General features: G+C 49.4%; 1 protein-coding gene across 4 annotated transcripts in view; it reads right to left on the bottom strand.

Moving 5' to 3' along the window:
- Mct1 (Monocarboxylate transporter 1) overlaps positions 1 to 17,417 on the bottom strand; it is a 190,408-nt gene that overhangs the window by 67,330 nt on the left and 105,661 nt on the right. The window contains exon 1 of one of the 4 annotated variants that reach the window (XM_065440699.2): positions 880 to 1,232. The exons of the other annotated variants lie outside the window; for them this stretch is intronic. The gene's annotated coding sequence lies outside the window, so the exon portion shown is untranslated. Of the gene's footprint in view, positions 1 to 879; positions 1,233 to 17,417 lie in introns of those variants that run through there. 4 annotated transcript variants of the gene reach the window in all.

Raw genomic sequence — 17,417 nt, 5'->3', positions numbered from 1 at the left:
CTGCCGGAGCCATTCGTACAAAACGAGCACTGACAAGCTGCAGACGTTGTCTGTGAAACGATAATCTTGCCAATAATTGGTGCAATGTTCAACCGTGCGCCACGCGCAGACGAACGTTCATGGCGCATCTCGTCCTCTTCAAACATGCGACACCGCAGACGTGGAAACATCTTCACATAGTATACACTGAGCACATAAACCAGGACATATTAAATTAATTTAATAAATTCTGGGGTTTCACGTGCGAAAACTACGATGTAATTACGAGGCACGCCGTAGTGGGGTACTTCGGATTAAATCTGACCACCTGGGGCTCTTAAACGGGCCCCCAGTGCGCGGTACACAGGCATTTTTTTTGCATTTCGCCAGCCCCCAATCGAAATTTGGATTCCGCGCCCTCGGGCTTAGCAGCGTAATGCAGAGACCAATTCGCCACTACGGCGAATGTCAGCACGCTTTAAATACGGGCGTGTAAACGTCGTAGCTCAAGAGACATCCCGGGCTTTGCTTGCATAACGATTGAGGCGTGAATCGTCAACGATAATGCGGACACACGCGGGTAGCGTGAGGATGGCCGCCGCAGCCATTTGTTAAACGGCTCGCGCGATGCGGGCTGCGATGCAGCGACCGAAGACCGGTCACGGAGGCGACGGGATTCGTGAATTACCCCGCTGACGCTGTCCGTCCGTTCTGCACAATGAGCGCGATATTTGCTACCCGCAGGTTGCGGTCGTTTACGTCGTCTGTCCCGCTTGCGCAAGAACCACCCGCGATGTGACAGTCGCGTCGGTGAGCGGCGAAATCGACCCACGTGCGCGGCGACAGTGGTTCCGGGCCACCCTCAAACAGCGGATAAGAGGAGGCACGGTACTCGCCTACCTTGACGGCGCGTCCTCCAGCACTCCGATTCCACTCGCACAGAGTCGGTGTCGAGCAACTGCGTCCCGGGGGGATGAGCTGTCACGCCGCCGAACACACACACACGGCTTCCCGCCGCCGTCTCCACGGACGATGAGTGAGCACTCGCTGCTGCTCGAGCGCAGTGCTCCGTCGGTGCACTGCCTCGCGGCCCTCTCCGCGTCAGCGGTGCTGCGTACCCTCGCCGCTACCGCATCAGTGCCGAGCGCCCCCCCGCCTCCTCCCCGGCTTGGTCGGCACTACGCGGGCCAGGAAGGTACGAAATAATCGTAGGAAGTAAAGGCTAAGGGACGAGAGCAACTCGCTGCCGGTCCGCGTGACGCAAGCCGCGGGTCGCGCGACTCTCTCAGCTGTTCGAGCGCCAGCAGGGCCGCGGGTAAACAGCTGTTTGGACCCCGGCCAGCGCAGCCTCCTTTCCTCCGGGTCCGCGCGCTCGCCCCTCGCGGCGTTCGTTTCTATGCACACTCTGGACCTCCGACGGTCTGGATGAGAAGCGTGCCTGCATTCTGGGAAGAACGCTATAACGCAACGCGTTCACCCTTCACTCTTGCAACTGCTACCCCCCTCTCCATCCCCTCTTGCTGTATTCTTATAGTTATTTTTTTTTCGGCCTCTTAGCTTCTGCTTTTCCCGCCGTCCTTGGCTGCCTATAGTATCGTCAGTTTTTCGCTCCTTGCTTCACGAAACGGTACGTGTGTTTACCTCACACCGGCCTCGGTTGCAACGCCCTTCATCATGGCCGCCGCCTCTGGAGCAACTTCGGCAAACGAGCGCCCTTCGTCGCCCGAGCGGAAGATGATGTCGTTACGTTTGGTGACCCCACGCACGGTTGCTACGGGCCAGCGGAGCCGCGGTCTGAATCCAATGGTGCTTCCCCCGACGCCTTCCGCTCGCTCTCGACGCTAGGGCGTGGAAATGTCCCCGGTCGCGCTGGCTTTGCTGACCGTACTTTAGAAATATCGTGCTCTAGGTGCTGTAGAAAGAGCCCGCGCCTGCGGGGACCTACGTCACCGTGCAGAACCTGAGCAAGCTCGACGTCGGCAGGGAGCAGCCCCAGCGCTTACTTCAGTGTAGTTCACGCACTCGCCAGTGACTAACGTAGCTGTGGCTCCACCACAAGAGCGCATACATCACTCACGTGAGGCCCAGTAAAAGAGCCAACAAATATGGCCGCAGTAAAGTGCGACAAATCTGTAGGTTCGGCGCCACGACGCCGCCTCTACACTATTATTATTACTGTTATTATTAACCGTGTGAGCATATATGCAAACATTACAAAGAGAAAGAATAGCGCGCTAGCAATTGTCTCCTAGAAGGCACACCACGTCGAACCGCTATTAGAGGACAGAAAAAAACAGCAAGAGCAGGAGATAAAGAAAGAAAAGAAATACAGCTGAATAAAGAACGCATCACACAATCACGCACATAGTGCCAGCGCTGTAGACGCTATAGTATCGTCCCGTGGTTGACGAAAATTCCAGTACACCTGAAGTTGTGAGCCTCACGTCGAGTTGACGCACGACTTTTCAGGAACAATACGTCACAAAGCGTAGTTCGTGCAAGATCAAGTTGTTGAGACTTGTTCATTAGCAGACAGCGACACCTGCGGAAAGCTGTACATTCTACTAACCCTGCCGTTCAGAACCATGCATTAAAAAACACGAAAGATCAATTCTGCGCGCACTTTAGAGCAAATACAGTGGCATGCGTAACGAATAGCCTGGTATCCAGACCAAAAAGGAACTTTATGAATGCAACAAAAAATTATAAACGCAATTCCCACCCTTACATCCAAAAACTGTCTAAAGGTGTGAGTTACTGATTGATTTGCACCCTTATCTATTTTAAGAGTCTAGAATATTCTACAGCGTACGGTACAGAAATGACGTAACCAAACAGACAAGTTATACACATGCACGCATGTGTGTAACTTGTATAGCTGTAAAGCAAGCGTGAAATTTCCGCAGGAAACTCCGCACTTGTATGAACTCATTTTGAACTCCTGATCAGCAACAGCTTTGAGTTTCAAAAGTGATACCTATTACGCCCATAGCTCTCTCTCTCTCTCTCTCTCTCTCTCTCAAATGCAACCATTCGTGCTAGGATGGACAAACCCTCTGCCGAGCTGCGCCTCTGCGAACGACACGCGCAAGGCTGAATATAGCATCGATGCATGACAGAGCATAGGGTTCTTTCCTCTACCCAACGATACTAAATTAAGGCGCATGGGTAGCGCGGTTGCAAACATACAAGTGTTAATACCATTCGATGTTTTCGTTGCACGCGGTTTCAGCAAGCGACCCCCTCCGACTGATTTGAAATATGTTTCGCATCAAAAAAATGTGCAAGCGCCTAACTCTTCGCCTCCGATGATGCTGACAGAATGGGGGAGGGCAGTAACTATAATTAGGCCGGCTGCGTGCAACGTGCGCTGACCTTTTACCGATGCTTAGCAGTTACTCCGTGCATGCGTCATAAATCATATGCCTGAGGACGCGTGAAGTACACAACCGTTATGCGTTCAGTGGGCGCACGAGGTGCTTCGAGGAATACTAAAGCAAAAAATTAAGTTGAGCTGCATCAGTAAATCTCCCTTCTGCATTGCTAAAACAAGCCACTCTTATCGCGAGAAGGGTCTAGGCAAGCTAGAAAAGGCGAAAAAAAAAAAAATTCTAGCGACGGGTGCCGACACCGTCTTGAATTTACCGTACCAGCTCGCTTTGACGTCACAGATTTCGACAGCCTCATGCTGCTCGGGCATAGATAATATTTTCATCGGTAGAGATGGACTTTAAAAGAGCCAAAGAGTGAACTTGATTTATGTAACTTTCACGGCGACACAAAGAGTTAAATGCGAGAAAAACACATGGTAACTAGTGGAATCTTACTGACGTATATCCGCGGGGAGGGGGTTGCCTTGACACGAAATTCAAGAAGCACTATGACCTTCATTTCCTCTCGTAGTGACGAAGCTCTTGCCACAAAATTAACAACAATATACATTTTTCAATGCGCAGATAGCTAGCCTAGATTGAATTGGTGTTTCTGTTTAGTGTCCCGTCAAAGGTCTCGAAGGACCACCGAACTTGAGATCGTCACCCGTCGCGGTGGCGCAGTGGCTATGGCGTTCAGCTGGGGGTTCGAGCCATGAGGTCGCGGGTTCAGTTCCCAGCCGCGGCCGCCGAATTTCGACGCGACAGAAATTAGTTTTGCTACGACGTTCCAGCTCGTTGCCCCACTGTTGCTTTGGGACGTTAAATCGAATCAATCAATCAATCAATCAATCAATCAATCAATCAATCAATCAATCAATCAATCAATCAATCAATCAAAGACCGCTGTGAGTCTGACGCGATGGCTGCGATAGCACGGCTTGCTTGCATCCTCGATGCCCCTTTAAGCGGCGAGTGCCGCGACGGACTCTTCCTTGCGGCGCCACCGTCCTTGGGACCCACGGCTTGTTTCCCCGGTCCACACCCGTAGCCCTTGACAACCCTGGACGCGCGTGTTGGCTCAACCAGTGCTCCCACTACACTGGCCTCGGCACGCAAAGGCGCTGCCGTCTAATTAGGTAAAATTGGGTTCCTGTAAATGTGGGAGGGGCCTGGCCGACAGGACGGCTAACCGCACTCGTGCCTATGAGGCTCCAAAGTGAAGTTCGTGGCGTGCAAACAGCACTGAACGTGCGCCGCGTACGTGTAGTGGAACGCACGTCGGTGTCGACGTGACTTCCACGAATACTACACTTACTTGCCGGCTGGCTGCATTGCATGCTTTGCTGTATCAGACCGAGCAGCCCGGACACGCAACTGTAGGGTCGCACATTGTAGTACTCGGAAAGCGTCTAAGGAAAACAAAGCGAACAAGGATGTCGAAAAATGTAACACGTGCAGCCCTTATCGTCTGTGTTCAGCGCCGCTGTTCGTTAGGGCATTTTCGCTTCTTTTCCTGTGCGCGCATGTCGAGTACATTACGGCACGTTTCACGATATAATCGGCCCCTCCGCAGCACGAAAAGACATGGCGCACAGGATCCATTCGCGTTGTCGACGCTCGCAGCGCTCGTCTTCCTCACGTGGCTGGTTTTGCAGCGAGCCCGAGCGGGGTGTCGCATATTATGGGGGCGTTCTTAAGAATGTACGATGATGACTCAAGTGTCTCGAGAACGTGTCCCGTTTACGCATACGAAGAACTGAAACCGTCCAGTGCCTCGCTCGCTCAGAAGAGGAGGCCAGCTGACTTGTCAGTCATCGATGCCAAGATGGCTCCACACTTCGGGAGGCCCCGCATAGTGGCGACCACGTGCACGGCGACCCGACCTCGTGCTCGGTCTCGCATGCGAGGCGCCGCCACGCGTCTCACGTCACCGCACTGCACGCGCGACACAGCAGCTTCTTTCGCGCACGCGACGGGAAGGCGCCGGCGCGACGACGACGACGAACACCCAACGAGTATCAAAGAAGCCGCGCATCACTTCCCGAGAGAAGGCTCTTCTCGGCGCCCTGCCCGCGGGAAGAGAGAGCACGCGTCACGAGGCGCGTCACCGCGTCGTGCGCACCACCGGGTCTCTGGCATCGGAGCTGACAACGGGTGGCGCAAGGCGCCGTAGATTTTAACGCGAAGTAAAAAGAAGAAGAGAAAAAGTGAAGCGAGGAAGACAAAACTTTTCGCCACCGCCCGCGTTGGTGGAGCGCCAAGACGACGTTCGGGTCTGCTGCTTCAAAGTCAGACTGGATGGCTGGCCCTGCAGGGGCGCGTTAATGAGAGAATAAAGTGGCCCGGGACGAGAAACGGCGCAGACACGAGCGGAGGGGCGCCTAAAGACAGTGCAAACGACGGTAGAGACGAAGATTCCAACCCCTTTCTTGCCGCCGTCGGTTTTTTCGGCGCAAATTGTCATCCGACGAGGCACCCACGCAGAGTGCACGGGCGCGGGATGAGCTGGAAGCGCAAACTGGAGGTACGTTGCTTGACTAGGGTACAATCGAGGGCAAAAAGGAGATAGCTTTAATGGCGGGTGGTTCTGGCAGGTTCACCGGCGAGACAAATGACTCGCACAGCAGCGACAGGCTTCACCAGTGCAAGTGCAAGAAAACGGCCAAGTAGCGTTTTCTGTGGGCGTGTACTCGGTGCACGTTTCCTTCTGCTCGTACGGATGCGCCACAGCAGACGCACTTTGCCCTTTGCCGCCTGAAGAGCAGGGTAGCGCGCTCAGACGGAATAGCAGATGTTCGCGCCTGCGCAGTACGTTGTAGCTTTGTTGCAATCACCCAATTTGCAAACATTATAGGGCAGTGGGTTACTGAAGCACCAAGGCACGATCAAGGTATAATCGGTCGCGCCCTTAAAAAGAAGATAAGGGCTTCTGTTACTAAATACGCCCTCTGTAGGGTGCAGCACAAGTACAACTGAACATTGAGGGAAATCACCTTTCAATTTCTAAATACCGAGAAAGAACAGAAGATAGCGTTGTGTTCTTTCACGTTCCTGCAGTAAGCCCCTTTTCGACTGAAGTTTCCTGCGTTTCTTGCTACGACAATGGTTACGTTTAAGCTTATGTTACGTTGGTTTAGGCAGGGTTAGGTCTAATGTAAGGCCTAAGATTAGGTTTAAGGTAAGGCTGGGAAAAGTTAGGTTTAACGTTCGTTTAGGTTGGGTTATGTTTGGTTAAACAGATGTGCTTATCTTAGGCGCTGCTATAGCTACCGTGTGTTCTTTTCTGATCGAAGCAATGTTCCTTGACAATTTTCCGCAAACGAAGGCCATACAGCTGGGCGTGCTTCGCCATGAAATAAACAATAATGTATGCGTTAGACCCTGCCTCATTTCACTCGATCAGACGGCAAAATATAAGCGATATAACTCACGGGTTGTTTCTGTAGCAACTTCTGGTATCTGGGTGTACATCTATACAAATGGTCTAGGAAGTTCTTTATTGCTGCGTGATGTTTTATAGCTTTATAGTAGTTAGCAAGTTCATTTAACTTTTGCACTCCGTGGGCCACAAATGGGCGCACAGGAGGGATGTGTGCATACTACCAACTTCTCCTGTTTTAGTGTTTCACGGTTTCAGAAGTTTTTTATCTTGTAATGACGTGGCACCATAGGAAGTACTTAGCTTTTTAAGATATAGTATGCCGATTCCACACACTGCAGCAATCGGTGTACGCGAAGCTTTCATGAGCGAGCTAAGCGAACTGGCACTTTACGACAGGAGACGCACCGCAGAAGTCAGTGTCGAACCCTTCCACCAGCGACCACAGTGCGCTGCTTGCGAAGAAAGCGGAACTTCTATCCAGCATTACAACGTGTTGAATCACAAAACACAACGGGCTCGGTCTTGCGCGCCACAGCAGCAATTCGGTGAGAGACACGCAGGGAATTTCGGGGAGGAGGAGGAGGAGGAGGAGGAGGAGACAACTTTATTCAAGAGAATTTTCAGGGCTTTGTAGATGGCCGCTTTGTTTGAGGCTACCTCTTCCACCCAGGCGATTATGGCTTTTTGCACTTTTTCTTCGGGGGGCCGTATTAGGGTCTCCCATGTCGTTTCTGATGGAGCTGGCAGAAGCTCTCGGGGTGGGGGAAGTCCCTCGCATTCCCAGAAGATGTGGCTTTGGTATTCTAAAGCGTTTTTATTGCAGTCTTTGCATATTCGGTCAACCTTTCCATTTGTAAAGATTGCGAAGCGATGAGGAGAGGTAAGGGCGTTAGTTTGAATTCGGCGGAAGACAGTGGCCTGTATACGCTCCCGTGAGGTCGGTGTGCGGTATACGGTATACTATCTTGTCCTCTTTATATAGGTTGGCAAGTTCGTTGTAGGAAGTCACTGCCTCCCCTATCGGGAAGGGGGGGTGGGATGAGGTCCGGTACCAAGGAGAGCGCGACCCCGGTTTGTTAACCCTCAAGCCACTTTATGGGCTTCCTCGTTGCCTGGATTTCCCGAGTGAGCGGGGTACCCAGACGAGATTGATTTTAGTTCTGTCTTTCTGATTGAAGTTTCTCGGGACCTTTGCTGTATTTAGACTCACAGTCCTCCACATAAAGATGAGAATAGTGCTCGTATAGAGTAGCTAAGGACAGTGTCGGTAGTTGGGTTTATGATGGCTAACGATATGGCCACTGATTCGGCCGGTTTGATTGATGCGGCTCTAGTGGAGGCCGCATTTGCGATTCTGGATTCTCCTTCCACTGCACTCAGGGCCCCGTGTGCGTTGTGGCTCCGGTTGGCGGCGTCGAAGAAGACCACGGTTTGGTCTTGCTTCTGCTTTTCGCGTAGTTTGTCTGCCCTGGCTTTTCTCTGGGCATCGTGCCTGCCCGGCAGGGTGTCTTGGCTATTGATGTGATCTTAATGCAATGTCTTATTGCGGCCGACAGTTATGCTCTGCCTCCCGTGGTGTGTATAGGTTTAATGTCCACTCTACTCACTATATGCAGTCCAATCATCGTGTCTAATAGCCGCGTTATTCGTGCTGTTTTGTGTGCTTCGATCAGCTCCTCCAGGCTGCTGTGTACTCCAAGTTGGAGGAGGCTCTCGGTGCTGGTATAAACAGGCAAGTCTTGGGCCCACTTGTACCCTTGTCTAGTTATAGCTTCTATTTTATCCTTGTCTGATTTCTTGATATGATAATAGGCGAAGGAGTAGACTATACGACTGATTAGGAATGTTTGAATCAACCTACACACGTCCATCTCCTTCATTCCTCTGTGTCCGTTGGCCACACGCCTGAGCTAGCAGTCCACCAATTTGTTTGTCGGTGTTCTGCAGTTTTGTGAAGGCCGCGTTATTCTGCGTGTTATGTTGAATAAGCATGCCCAGCACTCTAATAGTCAGAACCGAAGGAACCGGGCCGCATTCCAACACAATTTTGATCGGTTGTTGGATGTCAGTCTCTGGCGTCTTTCTGAGTGTATTTCTATTGGTTAAGAGCTCGGATTCCGAGGGGGAGCACGTTATCCCGTTGTGTCCGACATACTCTTGCACAACGTTTGCTGCCTCCCGTAACGCGTCGTTTATCGCAGCATACGAGCCGCTGTTTGTCCATATGGTAACATCGCCCGCGTGTATGGCATGTTTGATGTGGGGTATCCTATTTAGTTGTTGTGGTAGGTTCATCTTGGTGATAGTAAAGTGTAGCGGCGAGCGGACGGCACCTTGCGGGGTGCCTCTTGTCTCTAGCGTAAGATGTTGACCACGCATTTCACCCCGTGGGATGGTTGCCGTTCTTTCCATGAGAAAGTCAGAAATGTAGGCGAAAGTTCTTTCGCCTACATTTCTGACTGAGTTAGGTGCTTTGTTTCAATGTAATAATGGTTCAGCCTGTTTAATATTACATGCTCCATGACGTTGCGGGACGAATGCGCCCCGTAACTTCTTTCTTTATTGTCACCTAGAAAACGCGCGTGCTCATTTTTACAGCGAAGCTGTTAGCCTCTCGTTGGTCGGGATTTTTGGGACTGTGCTCACAAGTTGAACGTAGGCGAAAGTTCTTTCGCCTACGTTCAACTTGGATAGGCCATTTACATTGCGTGACAGTGCGTTACATTGTCAAATGCTTTACAAACTTCCAGGCCCAGTCTCGTACGAGTGGCTCTTATCGGGCCTGGGACAAGAATGCCTTGTTCCAGTTGACGCATAATGTCTTGTGCTGGTAGACACGCTCTGAAAGCAATTAGCATGTTAGGTGCTTTGTTTCAATGTAATAATGGTTCAGCCTGTTTAATATTACATGCTCCATGACGTTGCGGGACGAATGCGCCCCGTAACTTCTTTCTTTATTGTCACCTAGAAAACGCGCGTGCTCATTTTTACAGCGAAGCTGTTAGCCTCTCGTTGGTCGGGATTTTTGGGACTGTGCTCACGAACGGGAGTTGGAAACACGAACGTGAACTGGAAAAGTTCTTTCGGGGGTTGCCGTGTAAGAGAGTTATGTTTTCTTGTAAATTCGAATTACAATCCGATGCTGTCGTATCTGCAGGTTGTGTGTAAGTCATACTTTGCAAGTTTTGTTACATATTTCAATTTGACAAATTGAATTAGCTCAATAACACATTTGCGTCAGGCGAAGGGCCTACGAGAGTGAGGATGTATGCTGCACTTCCGCCCACTTACGTGTGGGCATGACGCACATGTGGACGCGATGTATCTGTCCATGATACGTGGGTGCTACGACAGTAATCGACATTACGGCAAAACACCTTTAAAATACGGTACCGCCAATTAGCGGCCGCTCAGACAGATCTCAGACAGGCAGGGGTAAAATGGCTTTGCCTTTCAGTTTACGCGTAAGAGACTTAGGCTCGCTCGTACAGTCGAATAACAATCCGAAGCTCTCATGTCGGCAGCTTGTGTGTAAGTCGTGCTTAACGCTCCTTCTGACGCAATTAACTTTTAAACATTCATTTAGCTCAATAAGGCACTGGCGCTTGGCGGAGGGTCTTGAAGAATGAAGATGTATGCTGCACTTCGGTCACGAGCGTGCGCGCGTGATGCACGTCGCGCGTGGTGGCGGTGCTTGTGCAACGTCGTCTAACGCCGGGAGCACCTTCTCTCCACTTTGGCGGGGTGGAATGGAGGCGTATCTTTTTTATGTGTGTTGTCACGTGACGCGCATAACGCGCCAAGCGTCTCAAAGCACTGGCTTGCGCAAGGTAAATCCGTAAAGGTGTTTGATTCCACCTTTTAGGCATGCCTCAGTGGCCTAATGGTTAGAGCATTGGGGTTCTGTGCTGGGCAGGGTATGTAAACGGCCAGACAGAAGCACATATATACATACAAATAGCGAAGAGGGAGCACGTGCCAAAGAAAGCTCATTGTTGGCGTTTGACAAAGGACGCGCGCTATGTACCTTCCACAGCCTTCACAAGGCTATACTAAAATCATCTACTTGATGCCCAAAACAGTGTGTAAAGAAGGATTGAGCTATGCTTAGCGTAGACGCTTCAATGGACACTAAAGAGCAGCACTAAGTTAATTTGGTGCGTTAGTGTATATTTTAAGACTCGATTTGAAGTTATAGGTTGAGAAAAAAATGGTCATTAGCAATTGATAAGAAGGGAAAAGTTTCACTTTTTGAATTTGGCTCTCGAAACATAGCTCTCGCACTTTAGTACGACGTCACCGATTTCTTAATTCGAGAGATACTTTAATCTTTATTGAAGTAACAAGAAAAGAAAGAAAATTATGTAAAATTTATCTTGATCCTTTCGATTTCGAAGTATTTGGGCTGCTCTCATGTAGTAAAAGTTCCGCAAACTTGCTACATTCCTTATAAAAATCTTTACCACTGAACAATTAACTAGACCCGAGCAGACGCTGTAAAAATCCGAATCGTCATGGCGAGCCGGTGAGGGGACATCAAGATGGCGTCGTCATCTATCTCGTTTTCTGCGTCCCTTTTGGCTCGCCCAGTCTCCTCTCACGGTAAGGGTGGCTTTGTTGGCATTGCGAAAGCATATTGGAACATAACAGCCGAACTCATTGTCATCTCGAGTGTCCTTTTGAGCAGTTAACGCACTGTAAAGACAGAACGCACTGTATTGGCGGTAAGTCTGCAGCGCAACAACTTTTTCCTAGGATCTTTACACCGACTATGCCAACTCCTATCAAGTATTCAACGCGGCATTATATGCAAACATGTAATGCGGAGTGATGGGCCCTTTACGAAAGGCTATCCTTTCGGAGAGCGTGCTCGCTCGAGCACCTGTGCGCCAGACACACGTCGGCTCACGCGGAAAACTGGCCGCGGCGGGAAGTGGCGCAATCGCCCGTGCACTGCAGAGCGAGACAAGAGTGCGCGTTCGTTGTTCCGGGGCGCCCGACTCCCTTCAGCCGTTGTGTCGGGGTTTCGCGCCCTGCAGCAGTGCAGATCTATCGTGCGCCCTGTAGCTTTACCAACATCGTAAACAAAGACGACGATGATGATAATAATAATTTCTATTGCCATCTTGAGTTTGTAAGTTGAAATACCGTGTCTGTCAAAGGCAAAGAGAGGCTTGCGCCACAGGACACGAATAATAATGATGATGACAATAATAATAATAATAATAATAATAATAATAATAATAATAATAATAATAATATATTTCTTCATACCCCGAGTTGCTCATAAGTGCTTTTCACGCGATGCATTCTTAAATTGGGCTGCCCACACTGTGAAAAACTAATATCGAACCCTCAAAAGTTCTTATCCGCCCTAAACACCTGCTTTAAAACAAAAGACACGCTTAAACTGAAAACTTAAAGCAAACTCTGGTATGGCACGTGCGAAAATGAGGATACGATTGCGAGCCGCGCCGTCGTGGGGGACTCCGGATCGATTTTCACCCGCTGGGGTTCTTTAACCGTGCATTTGATTGTCTAAGTACGCGAACGCCCTTGCATTTCGCTCCCATCGAAATGCGCGCACTGCGGCCGGGGACCTCGTGCTTAGCAGCGCAACCCCGTTATATAGCCGCTGAGCCACCGAGGCGCCACATGTTTAAAAGCAGGCACCATATATAAATATAGTTCGGCAAGAACGACGTTTCTTTTTTCTGGACTCTTAACTCTCGTCTAGTGAACTACATTTCACTTTTTGCTCAAACCATTACTATTTTGTTCCCTGTACAATAATGGAAATAAGATCCTATCCGTCATTTATCACTACTGGGTATCTTAGTGTATTCATCCCACATGGCTGCAAGCCTTATCGTGCTCTAATAACCTACCCGTCCCAATGCTGAACGACGACGACTGGTGATTGAGCGTTGATGTATCATTCCTCTTTTCGCGTCTTCTACTTTTCCCATCTTCGGCGATATAAATTACTGCTCAGGTGCTGTTATACGCACTCCAGTTTGCGCTTTCGAAAAAAAAATTCACCAATTTACGTCGAAGACCTATAGAGTAAATTGACCCGTTCGACGTCTCTTCCAATGCATTGCCTGCATTCAAGAAATAAGAATGCAGTGCGGAAATTTTATATGCTCCATTTAGATTGCGATCGCTAGCTAGTGCTCCCCTCTAACCGCGGTACCAGCACGAGAAAACAGCATAACTTATGCGTTGGAACGGTCAGCATTGTTGGCCACGTAGTGCGCAGAGACGATCGTTATGGTCGCTCATCTCCAGTGACTGCGGTTCCTGTGCATAGCAAAGCCAGAACGCGATACGGCATATACAGTTGAATTGAACGTGCGCGTTTCAACCAAATGAAAAAAAAAACAGAAAACGAACCCATCGGCTTTATTGTCCGTATCAAGAAAACAGAAATTAAAGTCAAATGAACAAAAGGTAAAATAAAGACAGACAATGAAGTCATCGAGCTTCACGGCCTGGCTTCATTGTATCTGAGAAAACAATCGAGGCTATTTTTATTCTTCTCGTTGAACAGTAAGGGGTTATTTTTCATGTTCGCGTGTCCAAGTATTTTAAGGCAATAATTATATTTGCACTAAAGTCACGACAATATAATCTACAAGGTTGTTATAGTAAACCTATCTGTCACTACTAACAGGATTGAATGATTTTGTTGCAACGCCTAGACAGAAATTTGCGTATCTAAGGGAAGACTAAATCTTGCACAGCATGGCGCACTCTTAATGCAAACGCTTAAAGTGGGGATCTAATGCCAGTATATTTTTCAGCTTTATCGGAAGATCGGATATGAAAAGTCAGGCACGCACTTATATACAAAGAGAGTCCGCAGGCGTACATGTTATAACTCGACTGAAATCGGTGCCGGAGTACCACTAATGTTGTGTTCAATTCTTAAGTGGACCATACTCTTCATTTTAAGCAGTTGTTGGTTTCTCCTTCGCTTCTGATGACGGCATTGTGCACACACTCTAAATAATGAAAGCATCGTTGTAGCGCACACGCAGCATCTACTCTAGCAAAAGTAGGATTGTTCTTTTGCAACTCTTTTCTAGCGATGGAGTAGAGTGCCACAGAGCAATTGTAGCCCATACTCTGTCCACAGCGCTCAAATGCTTTCTGCATCGACGGCGAGAACTCAGCGATAACGTCCGTGAGTAGATTTTGCTTCGTGGCAGCAAAACCACACAGCGATACTGCGGCATAAAACGCACACTGAAATGTCGCCGGTTTGAGCACCACTTCGCTTGCCTCTGGTTCCCCAACTTCGGAGAAGCACTCGCAAATGCGGTCACCGCAAATAATTCCGGCCTGCAGGAGGAGCTAGCCATCGCTCAAGCGACGCGCACTCGTCGTCCGATTTGTGAATCCGCTGCTTCCGGCAGCACATTTAGCTCGGACTCGCACAGAAAAATTCTTGTTTCTTGCGCGTTTGGGTCATTTCACAAAGAAAGTAAAGTGAAAACACTGTCCACGTGAGGACGCCCCTGCGATACACCAGTGGTGCAGATCGACACACCTTCTCTTTAAGACTCTCTCACTTTCTGTCCACCTGACGCACCTGCGATACACTTGCACCACTGGTGTATCGCAGGTGGGCTCAGGTGGACAGAAAGTGAAAGAGGTTCAAAGGGCACATGCTTACAGAGACTTAAAGGGAAAGTGTTCCAGTTACATTTGTGCTTGAATGCATTTCGTTGGACACATTGAAAATTATTACCTCGAAAGTTGTGCGCGCCGCAGAATTCGTTCCAAGTGGATATGCCTTGCGAACTCACCGGCTATGACTCGTAGATTGAAATAGTGTCCGTAAAGGTAATAATTTAAAAGTAAATTAAGGTAATGAATTTAATTATTGAATTAATTAAGTACCTTGATGTCGCGTTGAAGTAATGACCCCCTGATCGAGTAATTTACGTCAAGGATTAGAATTGTGCTATATATTTTTTTTTAAATTCTGCCTGCTAAACTGCCCCCATATATATATATATATATATATATATATATATATACATATATATATACGCACACAGTGGTCAGGGAATTCGTGAACAGTAGTCGGCCTGGTCTGATTTAGCGTTTAGTGGCGCTCTAATGTTTGGACGTCGTCCCGATCGTGACACAGCCATAAGTTAAAGGACATTAGTACGGAATCACTCCAGTAATCTAGGCAGCTCGAGTCATTCGCTAAATACTCGGCGTGCTCTCATCGCATAGACTCGTAAAAGCATTCGGTGAGGGGGCGAACATAAAGCAAAGCCTTTATCGAAGACCCACCAACAGCGCAACGCGCTATTTGCGCAAGCTCAGCCGTCGATACCGCCACTGAATGACGAATGAGTGCCTCCTATCGGAGGTGGATCGCGCAGGGTGCAGAGGCGGGGGACGGAACTGTGCACGCGCGCTCTTATCGCAGAAATGGAAGTCATTTCAAAAGCATATCAATCACATAGTGCCGAGTGACGCATGTGTTTCGACCTCAATACCCTTGGTAAGAGGCTACCCACTCTTTCAATGAGACGGTTGCCCGACAAACTAAGCGTTACAGGGTCGTGTTACGGACCTAGGCGGGACTTGCAGAAGGACCTATTCAGGAAGTAAAGGACGCGCACAGCAACAAAGAGACAAGAAAACATTCACGTGGACGCTGGCAATACTTTTTTATTCTATTTAGGAGGCATACCCATGGATCAATATATATCGAAACGCAAACTTCAAGTCTCGCATCATTGTCGGTGGTCCGACTTCTCCACCCAAGAAATTAATATAATCTTCATGACTGTTAGTGTGCTTGCCTTCCGGAGTCAGGTCGAAATGTTTGCCATTGTGGTAGAATCGATCATGCGAAAAAATTGATTGTACTAAATGTCATCTTTCTGATCTTTTAGGAAAATGTGAATGGATTTTCTGGAGTAACTTATCTATTCCTTGCTATGATTTTTGGCTTTCATAAATGTGATGTCCTCGTCCGTATAAGCGACGCGACGTTTAATATACATCGGAAAGATTTCCCATGTGTTTGCCTCATAAGGCCTTTCGGTCTGTTGGGCGTTTGTAACAGAATCGGGAGGTGGGTCGCTCTTTCGACCTGGGGTGACACAACTTAATGCATTTTAGAGTGGAGCGCTTGGGCACCCGTTCCTGCGGCGAGCCGAGGAGTCACTTGTAACTGAGCGAACGAGCACCGCGAAAGGTGAGAGCGAACGCGGCGCGCTGCGGGGGCTGAAAAAGGCGGCGAGAGTGAAGAGGCGCGAGGAGGAAAGCGGAGAGAAGGTTGCAGCGGAACCATGAGGTAGAAAGCGGAGGAGGGTATGGCGAAAGGGCGATGAGGAGAGCGGAGTGCCGTCGGCAGCCAGGGATTCGGGGAGCGCGGAAACAACGCGCTGGCGTGGGCGTCGGACCAACTGCGCATGCGCTACATCGCCTGCAGCGCCGCCGCCGTTTGATAATGCGCACCGCGCGAGCCGCGCGTTCCGGTGTTCACATTTTCCTTCTGAACAGTGCGCGACGCAACCGGTGGAAATGGTTCGTCTGCCGCTGCTGCTAGGTGAGCTGCGCGCGCAGAAGATCAGCGCCGCCGCCGAGAGGACCCTGTCGTAACATATCGCGAATTCAAAACAACTAAACAGCTGCGCTCAAAATTATCGTATTCGTCGGCGAATTATTTTTTTTATTTCCTATTTAGACTTACAAAACATTCGAGAACTCCTATTGCATCAATATTTGTCACGCGTACATGGACATGCTTGTAATTTACATAAGTATCACCTTAACGCGTCTTTTTTTTTTGAGTTAATGAATTGAAGGCAGTAGCTAAGCGCGTGTATAACGCGAAGATGCTGAGCATGCGCTCAGCATCACGAGAACGGCTTCGCCGCCCTTATAACTAGAGAAGAAACAAGGGAAGAAGTGTATTAACGATGAAAGCATTAGCCACGTTCTACAGTACAGGTTGTAATATGACAGGAGCGAGTCAGGCGGGCTTCTCCTTACAAGTGTATTCATTGCGGAAAAGCCAGCTTTTGTAGACTCACTCTAGCGAGCTATGCGCGCACGCACGTGTGCATGTAGAAGCAGCGTGTGCGGCTCACCGCAAGTTCCGTATTACAGAGCATTGATTATACAAAGCGGCCTGTGGAATATGAGAGGGAGCTGTCGCGGTGCGGGACTTCCAGTATTTTCATCGTTCGGGATTCTTCAAAGCGCACAAAAATTTATATACGTGAACGCTTTGCATTCCGCCCCATTATCGGAGTGCAGCCGCTGCGATTGGGGACTGAAATCGCACGACTTCGTGCGTTAACTTGCTGATTGTAGCCTACTTGCTCAGAAATGGCCTCCTGTATCTGTCGATGCCTGCCCAGTCGCTCTGCAATGCAAGGGAGCCAGTGAGGCCATCGTCGCGGCATGGCGGAGGCGCCAGATACCCAGTCATTTAGTGCATATTGTTGGTACAGCATGGTGTTACGAACTTGCACCGCTGCACCACGATTACGGCTTTGTGGTCCCGTAGCGCTCGTCACCCGTTTCGTGACAGAGCGTTGGTAGCGAAGACTCCGAGCCTGGCGTCGATGAGAATAACAAAAGGGACTTTATACATTATATACAGGTTATCATACAGGGCATGAACGGGTCGGCACTGGGGC

This window comes from Dermacentor albipictus, chromosome 1, assembly GCF_038994185.2.
Source record: "Dermacentor albipictus isolate Rhodes 1998 colony chromosome 1, USDA_Dalb.pri_finalv2, whole genome shotgun sequence".
NCBI lineage: Eukaryota > Metazoa > Arthropoda > Arachnida > Ixodida > Ixodidae > Dermacentor > Dermacentor albipictus.
The sequence above is the reverse complement of the archived record's forward strand: the minus strand, read 5'-3'. Positions and strand labels throughout refer to the sequence as shown.